The sequence below is a fragment of the Bufo bufo genome, chromosome 4 (genome assembly GCF_905171765.1).
Source record: "Bufo bufo chromosome 4, aBufBuf1.1, whole genome shotgun sequence".
Classification (NCBI taxonomy): domain Eukaryota; kingdom Metazoa; phylum Chordata; class Amphibia; order Anura; family Bufonidae; genus Bufo; species Bufo bufo.
In genome coordinates, this window is record NC_053392.1 from 442,437,984 (window position 1) to 442,443,983 (window position 6,000).

General features: G+C 42.5%; 1 protein-coding gene across 2 annotated transcripts in view; it reads left to right on the forward strand.

The window, feature by feature from the left end:
• The window catches only part of CNKSR3 (CNKSR family member 3), a 151,624-nt gene extending 145,875 nt beyond the window's left edge, over positions 1-5,749 (forward strand). For both annotated transcript variants that reach the window (XM_040429392.1, XM_040429393.1), the window contains exon 14: positions 5,739-5,749. The gene's annotated coding sequence lies outside the window, so the exon portion shown is untranslated. The remainder of the gene's footprint in view (positions 1-5,738) is intronic.
• Positions 5,750-6,000: the final 251 nt, after the last annotated feature.

Sequence of the window (6,000 nt, forward strand, 5' to 3'; positions counted from 1 at the left end):
AGTGGCCAGCGGCAGCCGCGCACAGTGGGGAGGGAGGGACTCCTCTCCTCCACTGTGCCGCTCAGGAAACCATGGTGCGCGCCGAGAGCGCATCTTTGAAAACGGGCTGACAAATACCCAAGCGCCAGGACCAAATTCCTGGTCGCCATGGCGACCTGGCGCCCAGGATTTGTCGAGCCCTGCTATAAAAATATCATTGCACTTACCTACAAAGCATTTGTTATAAGAGGTAAGGATGTAACGTAAAGGGGGCGACAGGAAGAAACAACCTACTTATGGTTGTCTTTGTACTTTAAAGAAATGCTTAAGCCTATGCAAAATGCCATTACTTGGAGACAATGAAGGTGATTTACCAAGAAGGCTACTCTAATTTATGGTGTAAAAAAATCCCAAACTTTTGTCTCAACAACGTTTGTAGGCCATCCTCGCCACAGGGGAGTGACAGGAGCCAGGCTATCGGCCCTGGCAAATTCACTAACATTTATACCTGGAAACAGGAATGATGACTAAAAACTACTCTAGTCAGGGACCCCGAATGAGAAAGAACAGTAACGTTTTCACAGCCACATGTACTGTCAACTAATGAAGAAGAGGTTTGATTGCCTTTAAAGGGATTCTGTCACCTCCCCTAACCGAAAATCCGATTTTAAAGCATTCATGTAGCACAGCTTACCTTGAATCGGCTGTGCTCTTTTATCTTCTAATCCGTCCAGTAGTTTTTGATAAAATCGACTTTTATGTTTATGTAAATTAGCCCTGAAGGTGCCCAGAGGGGCGTTATGTTAGCTTTAGTGTGCCCAGTACCGCCCCTCTTACGGTGCACAAAACGTCTTCCTTCTGACTGCCCACAGCCTCTCCTCCCTCTCCTCCCTCACGGCCGAACGTACTCTCGCGCAGGCGAAGTACCCACTGAGGGCTGCGCCAGTGCGATCTGCAGGAGACTGAGGGCAGGAGCTTCATCTTTGTCACTGGGCATGCGCCGAGCCCAGTGACGTCAGATGCTCGCTCTTCCCTCAGTCAGCCTGGTGAGGAAGCGCAGAGGATTGCCGATCGGCTGATGCACCCTGCGTTTTTTTGTTCATATAATAATACCTATTTTCTCCAAAAAAAATAAGGATTTCTTTCCAGGAGGGAGGGTGGGGAAGGAAATCGCTGGCTGGCAGGCAGACAGGCTGGAGAAAACGCAGGGTGCATCAGCCGATCGGCAATCCTCTGCGCTTCCTCACCAGGCTGACTGAGGGAAGAGCGAGTATCTGACGTCACTGGGCTCGGCGCATGCCCAGTGACAAAGATGAAGCTCCTGCCCTCAGTCTCCTGCAGATCGCACTGGCGCAGCCCTCAGTGGGTACTGCGCCTGCGCGAGAGTACGTTCGGCCGTGAGGGAGGAGAGGGATGAGAGGCTGTGGGCAGTCAGAAGGAAGGCGTTTTGTGCACCTTAAGAGGGGCGGTACTGGGCACACGAAAGCTAACATAACGCCCCTCTGGGCACCTTCAGGGCTAATTTACATAAACATAAAAGTCGATTTTATCAAAAACTACTGGACGGATTAGAAGATAAAAGAGCACAGCCGATTCAAGGTAAGCTGTGCTACATGAATGCTTTAAAATCGGATTTTCGGTTAGGGGAGGTGACAGAATCCCTTTAAGCTGCGTTTACATATCGTGAGGGAACTGTTCCTTCCTGATAACTGCCTGCTCATCCGTGGAGGAAAGAGCTGCATTTACATGCAGCAATCATTTCTGCTGTATGGGGACGAATGATGGTTGTGGCCATCGTCCGTCCTCATACAGATTCATTGTTTTTCTGGGCAGCAGATCGCTGTTTACAGAGGTCAATCTCCTGCCAAGAAACGATGGTGACTGCATCCGTGATCATTTCACCCGATGAACATGCGTTTTGTTCATTCATGGGGTGATCTGTGGTATCTTTACATGGGCCGTTTGTACTAACGTTTATTCCTGATAATCGGCCCAACAATTGCCTTGTGTAAACCGGTATTACTCACCATAACTTAGAATGTTAAATTTGTCTATGGCTTAATGTTTGAGACATATACGTGGGAAATGTAAAGTAACAGTTTCTCTACACATAGATGTGAGTCCTAATGATCCCTTAGCATTCAAGTCTTGCCTATAACAGAATGTACAGAATATTTTGGACATTCTACAGTGTAGGTATCATTGTTTAGCATAGCATATGTATATATATATATATATATGCTATGTACTCTTAAAGGTATTGTGCAAGAATGGACCTGTAAAGCGAAGCTTACTTACCTGCTTTCCTGCGCTGGCTCCCCACTTTGCCTCCTCCCAGCCCATGATGCTCCGCTGGGCTCCCTTGCAGAAAACATCCGGCTTAACACTCCTGCAGCCGATCACTGGCCGCAGTGATGACCAGATCCCTTTGAGTCATGTGCCATCTGTCATGAAGTAGGGGGGGGGGGGGGTCACCGGGGGGGGGGGGGGGGGGGGGTCACCGCCGTAGCCAGTGATTGGCTGCAGGCAATATCAATCAATCCAGTGACGGGAAGCAGGTAAGTAAGCTTCCCTTTACAGGTCTGATAAAGTGGGGAGGTTTGCCAAAACCCGTCCGTTCTTGCACAACCCCTTTAAGCATTTGCCTTTAGCAATGAGCACTATTTAGCAAGGAGGTAAACCAGATTTATTCTATAATTTCTGATATTCGAGTCAGGTATTGAAAGCCATGTGTTGCACTAGCAGGGATATTTGTAATCTGTTTTAAACATTTAAATGTGTTTTTTTTTTTATATTATTGTTCGTTTTCTCTTGTACTTATATGATCAGTTTAACTGTTAAGATACCTCCTTATATCAGTCCTCCAAAGCTTTAGTAAGTTAACAACACAAATTCTTAAGCTGGTTAAGGAGTTGTTAGATTTTACAATAATGATGACCTGTCCTCATTAGTATCAGATCAGTGGGAGTCTGACTCCTGGAACCCCCACGATCAGCTGTTTGAAGGCGTGAGCGCTGCGTCCTCTTCTGGGTTTACCTAGATTGTAGCAGTGGTGCATTGTAATCTCTGTTATTATTCTCATTCACTTGAATGCGAGAAGAAGCGGTAGAACATAGATTATGCTATGTTCATATGTTGTATAGTTTAATTGCAGAAATAGGTCTGACCCTTGGATTTCTGCTGCGGGTGTGCAGTTTGCACTCCTGTGGATCCACATAAGAAATAGCCATTTTCATCAAAGGGGCTAATCCTCAGGGTTTTTGCACAGATGCTGCAGCAATTAGGTCACCAGTCACTTATTTGCTGTGAACTGAAATTCCCAATGCACCAAATTCCAGGTCAAGTTATGCCCATGTGAGCATATCCTCAAATGCATAATCATATTGTATAGATATTTATGACTTGTAACCTTGGAAACTCTCCCTCAATAAGAAGGGGTAACTGTTACCTGAGCATCACAGTACCACTACAAAAGTCAATTAAATGTGTATATCAATCAATTATATACCTAGATGCAGTGCTTATTTGTGGAGAAAGTCAAATGCCCCATTCACAAAGCAGTCTGGCTATAGACCCTTATTTTCTAAAACCACCTCTGGCAAGTATTACCAGGTATGAGGAGTAGGGGGTCAAATGGCTGTGATATGAATACATGTGATACCTTCCATATTTGCCTTCTAGTGGTATAACAAGACATAGATTGGGGAAAATATTAGGAAATGGACACTTGCCTGTTACACACTGAGGTCTGTGTGCATATTTTCTTAGTTTTTGTATTGCTCAGACAAATCTGTATCTTTATACATAGCAATAATGAAATAATTGAGGAACTGTATATTGCACTTATTAAAGTATAGAATGTTTCAGGAGCATCGTGTAATTTTATGACCTTTTCTGTCAAGGCAAGCTGAAAAATTCCAACTAGGAGTACACATGTAAATATATTATGACTGTAGAAACTATTTCATTACATTTAAAATACGCTCAGTTTGATCCATTGTACTTACATTTTACTTGGGCTTTGTCATGGCTTCAGGTGACTGCAAGGTTTCATAACCAGTTGATTATTGATGCCCACCAAACTGAGAAGGGGCTACTTGTATAGTTTCTTCCTATTGAACTCATTGCATGTGGTTTCTGCAACTTCCATTAATTTCAATAGCAAGAGATCGCTTGTACATCGCCTGCTCGATGATTATTAAGGGGGTTTTCCGTTATTTTTACACTGATGACCTATCCTGATTGGTGGGTGTCCGACACATAACTGTTTAAGAAGGCATCGGTGCTCGCAGTAGCACTGTGGCCTTCTCCAGCTTTGCCATGTGACATCATGTTAATCAGTCACGTAGCTCAGCTGCGATACCAAGCATAGCCACTATAAAATGTATGGCACTGTGATTGGTTTGCTGAGAGAAGGCCGTGGTGCTACTGCTAGCGCGGGGGTCAGTATAAAACTCTCGCGAAACCCCTTTAATTAAAAGCGGCTGATTCTTGAGATCATTAGGGTCTCAGTGGTTGGTCCCTTTAGATCAGTAATTGCTGACGCCAGTCATTGGCAGCAGTGGCACACAAGACCATGTCTGTGCCCCAGTTGGAAGAAAACAAGCTGGGACTGGAAGATGAAGGTAAGGGAACCAGCACAGCAGACTGGAGCAGTATGTAGCAGATAAGTATGAATCCGGAGGCGATGCAGAGCAGACGCCTTCTCAGTTAATATTCCCCAAAAAAAAAACTATTAAGGGGTATTGCCATCTCAAACATTGATGGCATATCGATATAATACGCCATCAATGTCAGATAGGTGCAGGTCCCACTAGGGTTATAGTGATATGCCATCAATACTTAACATGGGAATAAACCCTTTAAGTATAGATCATTAAACCTATTTTCTTTCGTTGGGGGGCTTTAAAGAGCGTGAGCTATATATGTTTACATGATTTAGACTGAATTCTCAAGGCCATAATATGTTCACAATTTAGCCTCTGTGTTACTACCACAACACCCAATCTCTGCTGAACCCTGTGGGATCCAGGTATGGCTGTAATCATGTTAAATGAGCCTCATATTTATGTCCTCCTTCACGCAGCCTTTTTTTTTTTTTTTTAAGCTTTTTAATTGAATTTTTACGTAGTGTTATTTAAAACGTGAAGTTTTTTTTCTTGCATTTCTGAAGTCCTATAGGAAAGTCTATGGGTAAAATGCCAGGGGAAAAAAAGCCAAACCCGCAGCACGCTGCATTTTCTTAAAAAAGTGAAAATGACAAAAACACAACAAACTAAATCTCTTTGTATGTAGAATGTTAACACAGTGACATCTTCCCGCAGAATTTCTGAGCTAAAGCAAAAATGCTGTGAAAACCCCGCAAAACGATGTGTGTGAATCCAGCATTTCACTTTCTTAATGTTACAGAAACCAGAAGTCTAGTTTTGGAAACCAAAGTAAATTTTCCTCTTTTGTGTGCTTCACTTAACTCTCGCTGTACCTCATTTGTTTTGATGGTTTATAGAGTGACTCGTGAGCGGTTTTCACTTGTAGATATTTTCAGGAAGAGCTAATGTTTATTTTTATGCAATACAATCAGATTAAACATATATTTATAAGATTTGCTGGTTTATAAGTTTATGGTTTCTTTGTAATGCAATTATGTTAAATTCTTATATGTTTTAAGTCTGTATTACTGCCTTTAATAAAACCTGACATTTCAAGTTTTGAATAGCTGATTTAGAAAAGTGAAATATTAAAAGGCATTTTATTGAAAGGTTGTGTGCCTTGCTTCATCTGCTCACTTATTTAGCTTTATTTTACTTTGCGTAAAATAATTTTTATTATTTCAAAGAATGACATTTAATACAGACATATAATAATTTGGGCTTGAAGATCTATTAAAAAGGAGATTGAAATCAGTCGAGGAGAAAAGCACTTGAGTATTAATAGAAAACTGGTGGCAAAGTTCGTGTCACTGAAAATGTAGAACAGAAAAACAGAATGTGTATTTCCTTGGATAATCTCTCACAACAACCT